General features: G+C 37.9%; 1 long non-coding RNA gene across 3 annotated transcripts in view; it reads right to left on the bottom strand.

Annotated features, from left to right (window-relative positions):
• The window catches only part of LOC129653031 (uncharacterized), a 438,049-nt gene that overhangs the window by 8,303 nt on the left and 409,328 nt on the right, over positions 1-20,418 (bottom strand). Inside the window, exon 5 of one of the 3 annotated variants that reach the window (XR_008714905.1) lies at positions 12,040-12,208. The exons of 1 other annotated variant lie outside the window; for it this stretch is intronic. This is a non-coding gene — a long non-coding RNA (uncharacterized LOC129653031). Of the gene's footprint in view, positions 1-12,039; positions 12,209-17,079; positions 17,178-20,418 lie in introns of those variants that run through there. One more of the 3 variants, XR_008714912.1, reaches the window with a different exon arrangement.

The following is a 20,418-nucleotide window of genomic DNA, read 5'->3' as shown; positions in this document are numbered from 1 at the left end:
TCCAGATTTGCTGGCATATTGAGTGCAGCACTTTCTCCGCAGCATCTTTTAGGATTTGAAATAGTTCAACTGGAATTCCATCATTTCACTAACTTTGTTCGTAGTGATGTTTCCTAAGGCCAACTTGACTCTGCATTTCAGGATGTCTGGCTCTAGGTGAGTGATCACATCATCATGGTTACCTGGGCCATGAAGGCCTTTTTTGTATGGTTCTTCTGTGTATTCTTGCCACCTCTTCTTAATATCTTCTGCTTCTGTTAGGTCCATACCACTTCTGTCCTTTATTGTGCCCATCTTTGCATGAAATGTTCCCTTGGTATCTCTAATTTTCTTGAAGTGATCTCTAGTTTTTCCTATTCCATTGTTTTCCTCTATGTCTTTGCATTGATCACTGAGGAAGGCTTTCTTTTTTTTTTAAATTTGTTCTGTGCATTCATTTTATTTTATTTTATTTTTAATTTTATTTTATTTTTAAACTTTACATAATTGTATTAGTTTTGCCAAATATCAAAATGAATCTGCCACAGGTATACATGTGTTCCCCATCCTGGACCCTCCTCCCTCCTCCCTCCCCATACCATCCCTCTGGGTCGTTCCTGTGCACCAGCCCCAAGCATCCAGTATCGTGCGTTGAACCTGGACTGGCAACTTGTTTCATACATGATATTTTACATGTTTCGATGCCATTCTCCCAAATCTTCCCACCCTCTCCTTCTCCCACAGAGTCCATAAGACTGTTCTATACATCAGTGTCTCTTTTGCTGTCTCATACACAGGGTTATTGTTACCATCTTTCTAAATTCCATATATATGCGTTAGTATACTGTATTGGTGTTTTTCTTTCTGGCTTACTTCACTCTGTATAATAGGCTCCAGTTTCATCCACCTCATTAGAACTGATTCAAATGTATTCTTTTTAATGGCTGAGTAATACTCCATTGTGTATATGTACCATAGCTTTCTTATCCATTCATCTGCTGATGGACATCTAGGTTGCTTCCATGTCCTGTCTCCTTGCTATTCTTTGGAACTCTGCATTCAAATGGGTATATCTTTCCTTTTCTCCTTTGCCTTTTGTTTCTCTTCTTTTCTTAGCTATTTGTAAGGCCTCCTCAGACAAATATTTGCCTCTTTGCATTTCTTTTTCTTGGGATGGTCTTGATCACTGCCTCCTGTATAATGTCACGAACCTCTGTCCATAGTTCTTCAGGCACTCTGTCTATCAGATCTAATCCCTTGAATCTATTTGTCACTGCCACTGTATAATTGTAAGGGATTTGATTTTGGTCATACCTGAATGGTCTAGTGGTTTTCCCTACTTCCATCAATTTAAGTCTGAATTTTGCAATAAGGAGTTCATGATCTGAGCCACAGTCAACTCCTGGTCTTGTTTTTGCTGACTGTGTAGAGCTTCTCCATTTTTGGCTGCAAAGAATATAATCAAGCTGATTTCAGTGTTGACCAACTGGTGATGTCCATGTGTAGATTCTTCTGTTGTTAGAAGAGAGTGTTTGCTATGACCAGTATGTTCTCTTGGAAAAACTCTACTAATCTTTGCCCTGCTTCATTCCGTATTCCAAGGCCAAATTTGCCTGTTACTCTAGGTGTTTCTTGACTTCCTACTTATGCATTCCAGTCCCCTATAATGCAAAGGACATCTTTTTTGGGTGGTAGTTCTAAAAGGTCTTGTAGGTCTTCATAGAACCGTTCAACTTCAGCTTCTTCAGCATTACTGGTCAGCTCATAGACTTGGATTACTGTGCTATTGAATGGTTTGCCTTGGAAATGAACAGAGATCATTCTGCCATTTTTGAGAATGCATCCAAGTACTGCATTTTGGACTCTTTCGTTGGCTATGATGGCTACTCCATTTGTTCTAAGGGATTCCTTCCCACAGTGATAGATATAATGGTCATCTGAGTTAAATTCACCTATTCCAGTCCATTTTAGTTCCTGATTCCTAAAATGTTGATATTGACTCTTGCCATTTCCTGTTTGACCACTTCTAATTTGCCTTGATTCATGGACCTAACATTCCAGATTCCTATGCAATATTGCTCTTTACAGTATCGTACTCTACTTCCATCACCAGTCACACCCTCAACTGGGTGTTATTTTTGCTTTGGCTCTGTATTTTCATTCTTTGTGGAGTTATTTCTCCACTATTCTCCCATAGCATATTGGGCACCTACCGACTTGGGGAGTTCATCTTTCAGTGTCCTATCTTTTTGTCTTTTCATACTGTTCATGGGGTTCTCAAGGCAAGAATACTGAAGTGGTTTGCCATTCCCTTCTCCAATGGACCACATTTTGTCAAAAATCTCCACCATGATCCATTCATCTTAGGTGGCTCTACACGACATGGCTCATAGTTTCATTGAGTTAGACAAGGCTGTGATCTTAGAGCTTCTCTATAAACATCGTCAAATGGAGAGTATACTTCATTTAAATACATCTTATTTAAATTACTAACAAAATATTGACTCAATTTGTATTATATAAACATCTAATCATTCATTCACTAATTCACTCATTTATTCCACTAATATACATCAAGGTTTTTTAGGTACAAAATGCAGTCAGGTGCTACAATCAATGTGAAGATTTATAAGACATTGTGATTTAAGAAACTACACCTAGTAGAAGATAGATGGATTCAAATCACAAATCTATAGTTCTGAGGAGTTATAGAGCTAAAAGGTATCTTATACAAAGATGATCAGTGCCCTGTCATTTGCAATTGGAAAACAGACACAGTGAAGTTAAGAAGATATTCAGGAATTAGAATCTAGATTATCCAAATCCTAGCCAATTTTTTTTTTTTCTTCTAGATTATCCAATACAATGAAACAAGTGCTATGAATAAGCATAAGGGATAACACATTCTAGCCAAATCAGAGAAGGGGGAAATATTTGAATTCTCATATGATGAAAGGGTTGAAGGTCTCTAAGCAGAGACAAAGTGTAAGTAAAGTCATGGTGTGTGGAAGAGAGCATGTGTGAGTCCCTGCTCAGTGAAGGTGATAGATGGAGATATGAGTTGGGAACTGACACGGAATGCAAAGGAAATCAAATCCCAAACAGCTATAGTGTTAGTTCAAGGAATCTTTGCTTTACTATTTATGGGCTTTTTGTTTGTTTGTTTGTTTGTTTGTTTTAGAAGTTTTTGGCTTGATGGGACCTTTTTCAGAGATGGTAGCTCAGGTACCATGGTGAAGGATGTGTTGGAGAGGCAGAGCAAGACCACCTAAAAGGCTACTGAGATAGCCCAGGTGAGGAGTGGTCTGTAAGTGACAGCAGCATCAGAGAGGGGAGGAGCTCAGACAAAGAAGCAATAGTAATAAAATAGGGAGCTTGAATAAGAAGACATGGTTGTAAAGATGATTTTAGTGCTAACTGAAACAACTGTCTCAGTATTTTAAACAGTTTTGTTTAGCAATAAATGGACAGAATTTTTTCATTAGTATAATCAAATGTGTCTTGAAATTTTGGCAGTTTAAATAACAAAGTGTTTCAAGCTTCCTAACTAAAATCTGGAGCAAGAGAAGGATGCTCAATTAAGAGAAGGATGCTCTTCTATTAAACATAATATTGGAAGTCCTAACCACAGCAATCAGACAAGAAATGTATGCAACTTAGAAGGGAAGAGGTAAAATTGTTATTATATGCAGATAATAAGATACTGTATATGGAAAACACTAAAGGCTCTGCACAAAAAGTACTAGAACTAAAAATAACAAATTCAGTAAGGTAACAGGACATAAGATTAGCACACAGAAATCTTTGCATTTCTTTACAGTAACAATGAGATATCAGAAAGGGAAAGTAAAAAAAAAAATCCCTCTTAAAATTATATTTAAAAACCTAGGAATAAACCTGACCAAGGAGGTAAAAGACATATACACTGAGAACTATAAAACACTGATAATTAAAGATGACTCAAAGAAATGGAAAGATATCCCATATTCTTGGATTGAAAGAATTAATACTACTCAAACAACCTACAGATTTAATGTGATCCCTATCAAATTACCCATGACATTTTTCACAGAACCAGAACAAATAACCTAAAATTTACATGAAACTATAAAAGACCCTTCCCTGATTTTCCCTGGTGCCTCAGATGGCAAAGAATCTGCCTGCAATGCAGGAGACCCAGGTTCAATTCCTGGGTCAGGAAGATCCCCTGAAGAATGGCAATCCTCTTGCGTATTCTTGCCTGGAGAATCCCATGGAGAAGAGCCTGGTGGGCTACAGTCCACGGGGTTGCAGGTCGGACACAACTGAGTAAACAACACATAAAAGACCTAGAATTGCCAAAGCAATCCCGAAGGAAAAGAACAAAGCTGGAGGCTTTCTATTTATGTAAAAAATAAAATAAACATAAAATATACTAAAATAATTATATTAATAGAGGTGAGTACAAAACCCAGGTGAAATATAAACCAAAAAAATCAAAATCTGCCTGGCTAGAGGAAGATTCCCAGAAAGAATGGCATTTAGACTGAGGCATCTCAGTCAACGAAATGCTGTACAAACTGAAGAAGATAACACAGATGTAAGATAATAATGTAGTCAAACTTCCTGTCATTCTGAATGAGTTTAGCCTCATTGACCCTGGTGAAGCCTTTCAGTTTGCTAAAAAACATTTACTAAGGTTTCATAGTACCTGGCAAATTTTAGAGAACCAGAGAAATTCCAGAAGACTGAAAATTGATAAATAGTATTTAGATTTTCAGTTTTCAGAGGAAAGATTCAATGGCAGACAGTGTTGTGGATTATTTGAAAGAACAGGCTGTGAATTTAGACTGCTAAGAGAATTCTGGCTGTATTCCTTACCTTGGTTAAGATTGTGTGACCTTAACCAATCTATCGAGCAACTCTGTCCTTCAGTTTCCTCATCTATAAACTGTGAGACAAAGAGGTTATACTCAAAGAAATAGTAGTGAGCATTACAGGGAAAATGGTTGGAAGAATACCTAGCAGATGGTAAGTTCTCCATATTAGGAGCTGTTTTATAATAATACAAACTAGACCAAACTGGTAGGCCTTGGTCACATCAAAGATTCCAAAGTAGAATGCTTAAAAGACTCAATACTGAAAAAGAAGTGGTGGTATTTTGGGACCAGGGTGGGTTCACTGATAATATGTTCCTTAGGATCCCCACACATTTCCTGTTTTGGGATATGTGTTTTTCTGACAAGGGAAAGGGACTTTGTAGACCTAGGACACAGATTTTACCAAGGAATTTTGCCATCTTTGTAAAAAAAGGTGGGAAAATGCAGACAGGGATACTGATAGATGTTCTGATTAGGCATGTGTTGATTAAAGGACTAATCCTTTAATCCACAACTAAGTGTTGATTAAAGAACTTTACCAATTACCAGGAAAGGAGATACACACAGAAGGCTTTGGTATACTCATGGAGGAGGAATTATGTGAGACACTGGGGAAACAAGAAAAGTATATTCCTATTTTCAAGGAGGTTATAGTAGATTAGGGAAAATCAATACAGTATTATACAAATACTGTAACAGCATATATATACTATATAATACTATAATATACAATGTGTCTGTATATACTATGCATATACTTTAATAACTACATATACATACTTATAAACACACTAAAATAACAAATATATATCCAGTACTATATTGCTTAGGGATTGTGAAAGGCAAAGAGGTCCCAGTGAAGCAGATACTTGAACTAGTTTTTTTTTCTTTTTTTTAAATTTTATTTTATTTTTAAACTTCACAAAATTGTATTAGTTTTGCCAAATATCAAAATGAATCCGCCACAGGTATACATGTGTTCCCCATCCTGAACCTTCGCCCCTCCTCCCTCCCTAAAGACCTATATATAGAAAACTATAAAGCACTGGTGAAAGAAATCAAAGAGGACACTAATAGATGGAAAAATATACCATGTTCATGGATTGGAAGAATCAATATAGTGAAAATGAGTATACTACCCAAAGCAATTTATAGATTCAATGCAATCCCTATCAAGCTACCAACAGTATTCTTCACAGAGCTAGAACAAATAATTTCACAATTTGTATGGAAATACAAAAAACCTCAAATAGCCAAAGCTATCTTGAGAAAGAAGAATGGAACTGGAGGAATCAACCTACCTGACTTCAGGCTCTACTACAAAGCCACAGTTATCAAGACAGTATGGTACTGGCACAAAGACAGAAATATAGATCAATTGAATTAGTTTTGAAGGCTGGTTTTTTTACCTCACTAAATGATTTTGAAGAAATACTTTAAGAATATTTTTTTAATTGAAGCATAGTTGATTTACAGCTTTGTGTTAGTTCTTTGTGTATAGAATAGTGATTATATATCCTTTTTAATATTTTTTCCATTATGGTTCATTACAGGATATTGAATATAGTTTCCTTTGCTATACAGTAGGACCTTGTTGTTTATCTATTTTATATATATATATATATATATATATATATAGCAGTTTGTATCCACTAATCCCAAACCACTAATTTATTCCTCCCCTACTTTCCCCTTTGGTAACTGTAAGTTTGTTTTCTATTTGAGTCTATTTGTTTTGTAAATAAGTCCATTTGTATCATATTTTAGATTCCCCATGTAAGTGATATGGTTGGTATGTGTCTCTTTCTGACTTACTTCATTTAGTAGGATAATCTCTAGGTCCGTATATGGTTCTGCAAATAGCATTATTTCTTTTTTACGGATGAGTAGTAGTCCATTGTATTTATATACCACATCTTTATTCTTTCATCTGTTGATGGAAGTTTAAGTTGTTTTCATATTTTGACCATTGTAAATATTGCTGCAGTGAGCACTGGGTGCATGTAGCTTTTCAAATTCGAGTTTTTCCCAGTTATATGCCCAGGAGAGGGATTGCTGGGTCATATGGCAACCCTAGCTTTTTAAGGAACCTCCATACTGTTTTTCAGAGTAGCTGTTCCAATTTACATTCCCAACATCAGCCTAGAAGGGTTCTCTTTTCTCTACACCCTCTCCAACATTTGTTATTTGTGGACTTTTTAATGATGGCCATTTTGACTGGTGTGAGGTGATACCTCATTGTAGTTTTGATTTGCATTTCTCTAATAATTAGTGATGCTGAGCATGTTTTCATGTGCTTATCAGCCATACAAATGTCTTCTTTGGAAAAATGCCTATTTAGGTCTTCTGCCTACTTTATGATTGTTTTTTTTTTTAATTGTTATTGAGTTGTATGAGCTGTGTGTATATTTTGGAAATTAAGCCCTTGTCATTCACATGGTTTGCAAACATTTTCTCCCAGACCATAGGTTGTCTTTTCATTTTGTTTATGGCTTATTTTGCTATGCAAAAGTTTGACTAGGTCCCATTTATTTAGTTTAGCTTTTATTTCTATTTCCTTGGAAGGTTGATCCAAGAAAATATTGCTATGAATTATGTCAGAGAATGTTCTATCTTCTCTTCTAGGAGTTTTATAGTGTCATCTCTTATACTTAAGTCTTAAAGCCGTTTTGAGCTTATTTTTGTGTATGGTGTGATGGTGTGTTCCAACTTCATTGGTTTACATGTAGCTGTCCAGCTTTCGCAACACCACTTCCTAACCCACTTCTGAAAATATCACCACTTCTTTTCCAATGTTGAGTCTTTTAAGCATTCTACTTTGGAATCTTTGCTATGACTAAGGCCTACCAGTTTGGTCTAGTTTGTATTATTATAAAACAGCTCCTAATATGGAGAACTTACCATCTGCTAGGTATTCTTCCAACCATTTTCCCTGTAATGCTCACTACTATTTCTTTGAGTATAACCTCTTTGTCTCACAGTTTATAGATGAGGAAACTGAAGGACAGAGTTGCTCGATAGATTGGTTAAGGTCACACAATCTTAACCAAGGTAAGGAATACAGCCAGAATTCTCTTAGCAGTCTAAATTCACAGCCTGTTCTTTCAAATAATCCACAACACTGTCTGCCATTGAATCTTTCCTCTGAAAACTGAAAATCTAAATACTATTTATCAGTTTTCAGTCTTCTGGAATTTCTCTGGTTCTCTAAAATTTGCCAGGTACTATGAAACCTTAGTAAATGTTTTTTAGCAAACTGAAAGGCTTCACCAGGGTCAATGAGGCTAAACTCATTCAGAATGACAGGAAGTTTGACTACATTATTATCTTACATCTGTGTTATCTTCTTCAGTTTGTACAGCATTTCGTTGACTGAGATGCCTCAGTCTAAATGCCATTCTTTCTGGGAATCTTCCTCTAGCCAGGCAGATTTTGATTTTTTTGGTTTATATTTCACCTGGGTTTTGTACTCACCTCTATTAATATAGTTATTTTAGTATATTTTGCATTTATTTTATTTTTTTACATAAATAAAAATATATTTACACTTTAAATTTATTTATTTGCATGCCTATTTTCTTACTGGACTGTCAAAATCTCCATAGATGAGGTTATATCTCCTTTACTATGAAAGGCTCAATGTTTGGTAAAAGTGTTCCATAAGAGGTCCTAAGAAACTCAGGTTTCTCCCATAAAATTCATCATGACACTTTTATCCCCCCCCAAATCAGGCTCTTACAGTTGCCTTCTTAGTCTTCTTTAAACAAACAAAACCCCAAAGCACAGTCTTTTTCTTGTTTCAGATTTTTTTTCTTTTTTTCCCATATACTTTAGCTCATTCCAGGCTACAGATTTCCTGACTCTATTCTGGGAGGTTTAGGCCACTGTTTTAAAATTGTCTTAAAAAAAAAAAAAAAGGGTGTGGGGGGGGGATTCCCTGCTTGTTCAGTGGTTAGGATTAAGTGCTTTCACTGCCATGGGCCTGTGTTTGATCCCTTTTTGGGGACCTACGATCCCACAGGTCTCATGGCATGGTCAAAAATAAGCTAAACTGTCTTGGTTATGTGCCCCATCTCTCATCTTTTATTCATACAATTTTAGGTCTGAGCCCATTAGAAAGACTATTTGTATAGTCACATCCATCCATCTATATGCCTTTCTTTCTTTACTCATCTGAGTGATATGCTACTGCAGTATCAAGATCTTTTCCATAGCTTCCCATCTTTCCTGATCCACTCCCTGTCCTCCTTCCAATTGTACTCCATTACATTCCATCTAACTTTGTTTGAAGTTTTTTGAAATCTGCCTTCTCCAAAATATAGAGATTATGACCAGTGACCTACTTCACTGGTGTGTGTGCTTAGACACTCAGTCATGTCCAACTCTTTGTGACCCCATGGACTGTTTTCTGCCAGCCTCTGTGCATGGGGATTCTCCAGGCCAAGAATACAGGAGTGGATGGCCCTGCCCTCCTCCAGGGGATCTTCCCAACCCAGGGATTGAAGCCAGGTCTCCTGCATTGCAGGCAGATTCTTTACTGTCTGAGCCACCAGGGAAGCCCCCCTTCACTGGTAATTTACATAATTATATCACATGCATTTTCATATCTATAAACTTAGCATATGAAGGGACTGAAGTTAGAGGGACTTCTAAGTGGCAGGGAACTGCTGAAAATCAGGTCTATCTGATGCTAAACAGGCATGTACTCTTAATCCATTTTACATAGTATATGCTCATAAATTCTACATGAGGCGCCACAGGCCTGAAGAGTCACACTAACGTAAACCTGAGTGCAAGCTTGCCCAAGGCCAGTCAAAAAGTACCCAGCAGAACTGAAATTAGAAGCCAAGTTTCTGATTGCCTGTTTGGAGATAGGTAGAGAGGGCATACTGACTTGGTATTTTACATATTTTGAAGAATTAGAAAGTATTTGAAGAGTGTGGATGGATATAGCACCACTAGATCCAAATGTTATCCTAGAAAAGGTTAGCCTGTCATCCTTCACGCTCTGTCATTATTCTCATGGATTTGGAATGATTGGGATGTCCCATAAAAGGCTTTGCGGATGTGATACTACAGTTTTAGGCAGATGGCATATCAGTGGTTCCTTTTCCAGAGTCATTGTTAATGCATCCTCCTTCTCATTTTTCCACTTCTGCTTTCATAATAAAAATAGAGGTTTATTTAAAAAAATGAGAGTAAAGGAAACATTTGCACAAACTCTTGTTCAGGAATTTTCACTGAAGGCTATGAATAATTCAAGATTTATTAGGAAATTCAATTTATTCTACTGACTCCTTTTAGCTCTATTAGCTTTGTCTTAAATTCTCCGTCAGCTTTCTACTCCTTCAGTAATAGTCACCTAGGCTTTGCTAACACTCGGTTCTCTTAACATCTACCTGCCGTCTCATTCAAGACTAAATCTGCATGGATGGACCTAGAGATTATCATGCTATGTGAAATCAGGCAACAAGTATAATATGATATCTCATATGTGGAATCTGAAAAAAATGATACAAATGAACTTATTTACAAAACAGGCTCACAGACTTTGAAAACAAACTAAGGTTACCAAAGGGGAAAGTGGGTAGAGGAGTGATGAATTAGAAGTTTGGGATTAACATATACACACTGCTATATATAAAGAAGATGACTAATAAGAACCTGCTATACTGCCAGGGATGGCGGAGCCTGGTGGGCTGCCGTCTATGGGGTTGCACAGAGTCGGACACGACTGAAGTGACTTAGCAGCAGCAGCAGCAGCAGCAGCAGCATACTGCACGGGGGAATCTACTCAATACTCTGTAGTGGTCTATATGGGAAAAGAATCTAGAAAAAAGAGTAGATGTATGTTTATGTATATCTGATTCACTTGGCTGTACACCTGAAAATAACACAGCATTGTAAATCAACTATACCCCAATAAAAAATTTTAAAAAAGATAACCCACAAGGACCTACTATATAGCACAGGAAATGATACTCAATATCTTATAATAACCTATAATGAAAAATATATGTATATATAATTATTACCTATATTCTTTTATATATATCTATATATCTATCTATATCTGAATTACTTTGCTATACTTTGAAATATCAATACCCTCAGATATGCAGATGACACCATTCTAATGGCAGAAAGTAAGGAGGAACTAAAGAGCCTCTTGATGAAAGTGAAAGAGGAGAGTGAAAAAGTTGGCTTAAAACTCAACATTCAAAAGATGAAGATTATGGCATCTGGTCCCATCAATTCAATGCAAATAGATGGGGAAACAATGGACACAGTGACAGACTATTTTCTTGGGCTCCAAAATCACTGCAGATGGTGACTGCAGCCATGATATTAAAAGATGCTTGCTCCTTGGAAGAAAAACTATGACCAACCTAGATGGCATATTAAACAGCAGAGACATTGCTTTGCCAACAAAGGTCCATCTAGTCAAAGCTATGGTTTTCTCAGTAGTCATGTATGGATGTGAGAGTTGGACCATAATGAAAGCTGAGCACTGAAGAATTGATGTTTTTGAACTGTGGTGTTGGAGAAGACTCTTGAGAGTCCCTTGGACTGCAAGGAGATCCAACCAGTCAATCCCAAAGGATATCTCAATCCTGAATATTCATTAGAAAGACTGATGCTGAAGCTGAAATTCCAATACTTTTGCCATCTGATGCAAAGAACTGACTCATTGGAAAAGACCCTGATGCTGGGAAAGACTGAAGGCAGGAGGAGAAGGGAACAACAGAGGATGAGTTGGTTGGATGGCATCACTGACTCAATGGACATGAGTTTGAGCAAGCTCCGGGAGTTGGTGATGGACAGGGAAGCCTGGCATGCTGCAGTCCATGGAGTCGCAAGGAGTTGGACATGACTTAGTGACTGAACTGACTGAACTGACTTTACTGTACACCTAAAACTAATACAACATTTTAAATCAACTATACTTCATTAAAATTTTTTTAAAAAAATATAGTATAATAGTTTTCTCAATAGCTTCCAATGTTTGAAGAGTATTAACAAGAAAAACCAAGTCTTGTCTCCCTCAGTCAAACATCACGGTTTGTTATAGGATGATACAGATGAAAGAATGGAGGTCTAGGAGTCAATGACCTGGCTCTACCACTTAGTAACCATGCTACCTTGATCAAGGCACTTAATGCCAATTTCAGCACTGTAATTTATTAAGACTGGTAAAACAATATTTATCTCATAGGATGATTATGGGGATCAAACTCAGTTTTATAGTGTGTGACAAAGACTTGCACATTGTAAATTTGTATGTAAATCTGATCATGGATGCCTCTACTTGCTCACAGTTGAGTAGTTATCCTTATGCTGGAATAAAGCACTTCAGAATTGGGGTTGATCTGTAAAAAGTAAAAAGATATAATTTACTCTCAGTGAAAACACTCTTCTCCTTAATCATGCCTAAAGTGGCATTAGATGTCGTTATTAGCTGTGCTGGCTCATCTTAAAGTCACAGTCAGTTAAAAAAACCCAGATCTTCATATCTGCTTTTTTTCATGTGCACTCACAGTATTTAACCTAGATGAAAGAATTAATCTTTCTCAAAAAAGTTTAAGTATAGTTGATTCATAATATTATATAAGTTTCAGCTGTACAACATACTAATTCAATATTTTTACATATTACTCCACTTAGAGTTATTAGAAAATTTTGGCTATGTTCCCTGGGCTGTATAAAATATTCTTAAAGCTTATTTATCTTATACATTGTAGTTTGTACCTATTAATCCCTACTCTGAGGAATTAATCTCGGTACCTGTTAAATTTCACACTGTTGGTCTTGGCCCAGTGCTTGAGAATATTGAGGATATTTAGAGTATTGAATGAAGTTTCTGGATGAGGTCTACTGCCCAGATTTGCGGTATCTACAACTAGTTTTCTTCCCAATATCTTTTTTTGTGGCCTGCTAAAGGCACAGATTTAATCTCTACTTATCCATTGCAGGACTAGAAGAATCTATACCTAAAGATATAGGAGGTCCTGAAATACTTTGAGACAGCATCTTTCAGGGTATCTGACTCCATAATTCCTTGAACATTGTAACACTGAACATTGTAATACTGTACAGGAGGTGATGACCAAAACCATCCCCCCCAAAAAGAAATGTAAGAAGGCAAAGAGGTTGTTGGAGGAGCCTTACAAATAGAAGTGAAATGCAAAGAAGAAAGGGAAATATATACCAAATTAAATGCAGTTTAGGAGATAAGCAAGGAGAAATAAGAAAGATTTCTTAAGTGAACAATACAAAGAAATGGAGGAAAACAATAGAATGGGAAAAACTAGAAATCACTTCAAGAAAATCAGATACCAAGGGAATATTTCATGCAAAGATGGGCACCATAAAGGACAGAAATGGCAAGGACTTAACAGAAGCAGAAGAGATAAAGTATTGGTGGCAAGAATACACAGAAGAACTGGACAAAAAAGATCTTAATAACCTGGATAACAATGATGGTGTGGCCATTCACCTAGAGCCAGACATCCTGGAGTGTGAGTTCAAGTGGGCCTTAGGAAGCATTACTCTTAACAAAGATTTGGGAGGTAATGGAATCCCAGCTGAACTATTTCAAATCCTAAAAGATGCTGCTGTGAAAGTGCTGCAGCCAATATGCCAGCAAATTTGGAAAACTCAGCAATGACCACAGGACTGGAAAATGTCCATTTTCATTTTAATCCCAAAGAAAGGCAATGCCAAAGAATGTTCAACTTATTGTACATTTTCACTCATTTCACATACTAGCAAGATATGCTCAAAATCATTCAAGGTGGTCTTCAGCAGTACATAAACAGAGAACTTCCATAGGTTCAGCTGGATATAAAAAGGCAGAGGAACCAGAGATCAAATCACCAACATTTGTTGGATCATGGGCTTCCCTTGTAGCTCAGTTGGTAAAGAATCTGCCTGCAATGCAGGAGACTCAGGTCTGATCCTGGGTCGGGAAGATCCCCTGGAGAAGGAAATGGCAACCCACTCCAGTATTCTTGCCTGGAGAATCCCATGGACAGAGGAACATGGCAGGCTACAGTCCATGGGGTCTCAAGAGTCCAACACAACTTAGCAACTAAACCACCACTAGTTGGATCATAAAAAAGCAAGGGAATTAAAAAAAAAATCCACTTCTGCTTTATTCACTATGCTAAAGCCTTTGACTATGTGGATCACAACAAACTGTGAAAACTTCTTAAAGAGATGGGAATACCAGGCCTTCTTACCTGCTTCTTTTTTTTTTAATTTTATTTTATTTTTAAATTTTACAATATTGTATTGGTTCTGCCATATATTGAAACCTGTATTCAGGGCAAGAAGCAATAGTTAGAACTGGACATGGAACTACAGACTTGTTCAAAATTGGGAAAGGAGTACAACAAGGCTGTATATTGTCACCCTGCTTATTTAACTTACATGCAGAGTACATCATGTGAAATGCCAGGCTGGATGAATCACAATCTGGAATCAAGATTGCTGGGAGCAATATAAACCTCAGAAATGCAGATGATACTACCCTAATGGAAGAAAGTGAAGAGGGACTAAAGAGCCTCTTGATGAAAGTGAAAGAGGAGAGTGAACACACTGGCTTAAAACTCAACATTCTAAAAACTAAGATCATGGCATCTGGTCCCATCATTTCATGGCAAATAGAAGAGGGAAAAGTGGAAAGCAGTGACAGCTTTTCTTTTCTTGGGCTCCAAAATCACTGCTGACAGTGACTGCAGCCATGAAATTAAAAGATGCTTGCTCCTTGGAAGAAAAACTATGACAAACCTAGACAGTATATTAAAAAGCAGACATCACTTTGCCAACAAAGGTCCATATAGTTAAAGCTATGGATTTTACAGTAGTCATGTTATGGATGTGAGAATTGGGCCATAAAAAAGGTTGAGCACTGAAGAATTGATACTTTTCAAACTGTGGTGTTGGAGAAGACTCTTGAGAGTCCTTTGGACAGAAGAAGATCCAACCAGTCAATCCTAAAGGAAATAAATCCTTAATATTCACTGGAAGGACTGATACTGAAGCTCCAATACTTTTGTGCCAGATACAAAGAGGCAACTCTTTGGAAAAGATCCTGATGCTAGGGAGGATTGATTGAGGGCTAGAGGAGAAGGGGACAACAGAGGATGAGATGGTTGGATGGCATCACAAATTCAATGGACATGAGTTTAACCTAACTCTGGGAGATAGTGAAGGACAGGGAAGCCTGGCTTGCTGCAGTTCATGGGATTGCAAAGAGTTAGACCCAACTTAGCGACTGAACAGCAAATCCCTTGAAATGTCTAAGAAAAGCCCCATTACCCCATTTTTGTTAGGTTGGTGGCATGGGAAAGGAGTATTAAGTGGCTTCATTTTCTTGCCAGTGCTTGTAAGAAGCCTCTACTTTTTGATGAAAGGTTGATGATGTCCTAGTAGAAGATGATGATCTGACAACTTTCCATTTTGGTTGCTGAAGTGATGATGAAAATGATCTGACTCATCTTACTTCAAATTCTGGAGACCTTTCCATACCCATTTATTGCATATGAGCACTTCCTCTTATCATGAGAATGGAAAATTAGCCATTAGCCAAAATTTATTTTTGATGTTATCTTTCCATATGCTAAGGATATGTGACTTAGCAAGTCTTATATTATCTTAACATCATCTCAAAGATGCAAGTAAGTGAATTTCCAACAGAAAAGTGTCCCACTACAGACAGACCAAGTGATAAAAAGACAAAACTTTCCAGGGATGTTATTATTAGGTTAACTAGCCAGGGAAGGGCAAAGAGTAGGATTGGCTTTGGTACTTGGGCTGTAAAAATATGCACACAGATCTTTTTTCTGAGCCTTCTTGCTTAGCTAAGCATTTCATTATAACTCTTCTTGTATATCTTACTTCCTTAATTTTTAAAAATTAAGATATAATATACATATAACATTATATTCATTTCAGGCCTACAACATAATGATTTGATATTTGTATATAGTACAAAATGATTACCAAAAGAAGTCTACTTAACATAACATTTTTCTGTGATGAGAACTTTGAAGGCCCACTCTCTTAGCAACTTTCAAATATGGAATACAATATTATTAACTGTAGTCACCATGCTGTATATTACTACTTCCTTAATCTTTAATGAGTTCATGATATCTTTAAGTTCTACCTTTATATACAGTCTTTCCCCTATGTCTTCAAACATATTTAAAATTTTCTATCTTGAAAAAACTTCCTTTGACCCTTCTATCAACTCTAGTAAGAGAGGAATGAACTTTTAAAACCATATATATACCCTTTGCCTCTATTTACTTGTCATTTAATCATACATAGGGCTTTTGTTACACCTCTACCATCAAACTGAAATGTTTCCATCATCTATAATATCTCAAATGGCCTCTTACTCTTTGACTCCTTTGTAGGGCTATTGTGATTGACTATATTCCTAAAACTATCTCTTCAAAATATTTTACTATCCTAGTTTTTAATGCTGCCCTAATTTTTGTCTTATCATTGTCCTTAAAATAAATTACAAGGTCTGATATGACTTTGGTTCTTTATCTAACTCTCTAGCCTTATCTCTTTCTCAGCTTACATTTTACACAATCATGCCAAAAATTTTTTTTCTTGGTTCCTTGATAAGTGCAATTTGTCTTCACTTAATTCTGTTTCTTGGGACGTGATATTCTGTCCCACAAGAGTACTCAATCCTACTTCCCTTTTATCAAGCTAACTCCTCATCCTTTATACATCTGCTAAAATGCAAATTATTTAAGGAGGTCTTTTGCAACTTTTAAAGCAGGGCTACCTGTTCTTTGATCTCAGAGATCCATATCACAGCACTTACATTATTTTATTGTTATTAAATCAATTGTCAGTCACTTTCATAAAGTTATAGGTTTTGTAAAGATTTGGTCTGTTGCTATATACTCCCAGAGATAGGCACAGGTGGTTATTCACTAGTAGTTGTTGAATGAATAGATGCATAAGATGTGTAAATGGATGAGTGGATATTCTTCGTAATTTCTACTGATTCCTCTTCTTCTTTCTTTCCTCTCATGTATAAAATTGAGATAATTATGTTTCCCATAACTATTTCACAATATTGTGATGATTAAATAAAGTAATGTATTTTACATTATTAATACATTACAAACAGATATACTTGCTATTGTGCTTACCAGGTGGCTCCATGGTAGAGTCCCCCTGCGAAGGCAGGAGATGGAGAAGACAAGAGTTCGATCCCTGGGTCAGGAAGATCCCCTGGAGGAGGAAATGGCAACCCACTCCAAAATTCTTGCTTGGAAAATTCCATAGACAGAGGAATCTGGAGGGCTACAGCCCATGGGATTGCAAAGAGTCAGACATGACTGAGCATGCATACATACTTGCTATTATTATTTTTCCCTTATTAGCAAGACAGTCTCTCATCTATGGTGAAGAATGCCCTCAGAAATATTTATATTAGAACAAATGTTGTTTAAGGGTAAAATTGCAACAAGTAGCAAACAAGCCTTAGACATCTAATGCACAATATAGTGAATACCAACAACAATATTGTATTGTAAGCATTAAACTTGCCTGGCTTTCCTGGTGGCTCAGACAGTAAAGAATCTGCCTGCAATGCAGGAGACCCAGGCTCAATCCCTGGGTCAGAAAGACCCCCTGGAGAAGGAAATGGGTACCCACTTCAGTATTATTGCCTGGACAATTCCATGGACAGAGGAGTCCAAAGGGTCACAAAGAGTTAGACATGACTGAGAGACTAACACTTTCACTTTCTTTTCACTTTCAAACTTGCTAAGAGACTAGAACTTAATAATTCTAATCACCAGAAAGAAATAATAAATATGTAACAACATAGAGATCTTAATTGTTGTTACAATGTCAATTATAGTAGAGTATATAAATGTATCAAGTAATAATGTTATATGTCAAATACAGTTCAATAAAAAATATTTGGAAGATGGTGGAGGAATAGGACGGGGACACCACTTTCTCCCCCATAAATTCATCGAAAGAACATTTGAACACTGAGCAAATTCCACAGAACAACTTCTGAATGCTGGCAGAGGACATCAGGCACCCAGAAAGGCAGCCCATTGTCTTTGAAAGGAGGTACGACAAAATATAAAAGATAAAAAGAGACAAAAGAGGTAGGGACAGAGATCTGTCTTGGGAAGGGAGTCTTTAAAAAGAGAGAAGTTTCCAAACACCAGGAAACACTCTCTTCAGCGGGTCTGTGGTGAGCCTTGGAATCTCAGAGGGCAAAATAACCGGGAGGAAAAATAAGTAAATAATTAAAACCCACAGATTACATGCCTAACAGCAACTCCCAGCAGAGCAGCAGCCCAGACGCTTGCATCACCCACTAGCAAGCAGGGGCTGGACAGGGAGGTGCAGGCTGCATTGCTTAGGGTAAGGATCTAGCCTGAATGCCCCGAGGGCAATCTGAGGAAACTAGCTTGTGGTAGCAACCCAGACTGTGGGATAGCTTTCCTGTGAAAAGCCCTAACCTAAGACACTGCCAGGCTCGCTCACAGAACAAAGGACTAAGCAGAGCTAGCTGGCTGTGGACCGGCCTATCCCCCACTGGAGAGAGGCATTCTATACCAAACTGCAAGCAGACTTCGTTGCTAACCAAGACTTCTTGGGGTTCTGGATGGTCAACATCTGCTGGGAGGGTCGCAGCCAGAGATCAGCTCCCCAGAAGAGACACACGGCACACATAAGAAGGCCCGCCCATTGTACACCCAGAAAACCAAGCGGCTGGGATGGGGGAGGCGATAAGTTGCAGCCTTCAACTGGGGGTAACTGCACTCGCAAAGCACCTGGTCACCTGAGCTGCTCGGATCTGGTACAGGCACAAAACACAGGCCCAACCAAGTCTGCACCTGTGTGGAGTACCCGAGAACCTGAACCTGAGCGGCTTAGACCTGGGGAATGCATGCAACACAGGACCCGCATCAGACAGTTCCCAGCAGAGCAACTAGAGCCTGAGCAGTGTAGACTGGGAAAGCACACATGCCATGAACCGGGGTGGATGGGGGGGAGGGAGGGGGGCAGGGGGACGAGGCAAACCCAGTGTGGCTGAAACACTGTGAGCACTCCCCACACACGCCAGTGATGTTTGTTTGCAGTGTTCCTCCCTCCCAACAGCACGACTGAACAAGTGAGCCTAAAAAAAAGTGACCACCACTGCCCCCCTTGTGTCAGGGCAGAAATTAGACACTGAAGAGACCAGCAAACAGAAGAAGCTAAAATAAACAGAGGGAACCACTTTGGAAGTGACAGGTACAATAGATTAAAACCCTGTAGTTAGCACCAGCTACATAGGAAGGGGCCTATAGACCTTGAGAAGTATAACCTGGACCAAGGAACTATCTGAAAATGAACTGACCCCACACTGTCCACAACAGCTCCAGAGAAAGTCCTAGATATATTTTTACTGTTATCATTTTTAAAATTAAAAGAAAAAATTTTTTAATTTTAAGTCCCTTATTACTCCTTTAATTTTTATTTTTATAACCTGCTATTACCTTGCAAAAAAAAGACCCTATTTTTAAAGCAAAATTCATATATATATATATATATATATTATAATTTTTGTGACTTTGTTTTCTTTTTCTTTTTTTAATATTGTATTTTTGAGAATCTAACCTCTACTCTAGATTTTTAATCTTTCTTTTTGGTATTTGTTATCAACTTTGTACCTTTAAGAACCCAATCTTCAGTACCCATTTTTACTTGGGAGCAAGATCACTGGCCTGATTGCTCTCTCCCCTTTTTGACTCTCCTTTTTCTCCACCAGGTCTCCATCTCCCTCCTCCCCTTTTCTTCTCTACCCAACTCTGTCAATCTCTTTATGTGTTCCAGGCTGTGGAGAACACTTAGGGAACTGATTACTGGCTGGATCTATCTCTCTCCTTTTGATTCCCCCTTTTATCCTCCTGGACACCTCTGTTTCCTTCCTCCCTCTTCTCTTCTCTGTGTAACTCCATGGACATCTCTGAGGGATCCAGACTGTGGAGAGCACATAGGGAAGTGATTACTGGCTAGCCTGCTCTTTCCTCTTTTGATTCCCCCTCTTCTTCTCCTGCTCACCTCTATCTCCCTCTTCCCTCTTCTCTTCTCCATGTAACTCTGTGTACCTCTCTAAGTGTCCCTCACTGTGGAGAAACTTTTCATCACTAACCTAGATGTTTTATCATCGGTGCTGTAGAGATGGAGAAATCTTGAGGCTGCTGTAAGAATAAGACTGAAAACCAGAGGCAGGAGGCTTAAGTCCAAATCCTGAGAACACCAGAGAACTGAATCCAGGGAACATTAATTGATAGGAGCTCATGAAATGCCTCCATACCTACACTGAAACCAAGCACCACCCAAGGGCCAACAAATTCCAGAGCAAGACATACCATACAAATTCTCCAGCAACACAGGAACATAGCCCTGAGTTTCAATATACAGGCTGCACAAAGTCACACCAAACCCACTGACATCTCAAAACTCATTACTGGACACTTCATTGCACTCTAGAGAGAAATCCAGCTCCACCCACCAGAACACCAACACAAGC

Source organism: Bubalus kerabau, chromosome 5 (assembly GCF_029407905.1).
Source record: "Bubalus kerabau isolate K-KA32 ecotype Philippines breed swamp buffalo chromosome 5, PCC_UOA_SB_1v2, whole genome shotgun sequence".
Taxonomy (NCBI): Eukaryota; Metazoa; Chordata; class Mammalia; order Artiodactyla; family Bovidae; genus Bubalus; species Bubalus kerabau.
Note: the sequence above shows the minus strand (reverse complement) of the source record. Positions and strands in the feature narration are given on the sequence as shown.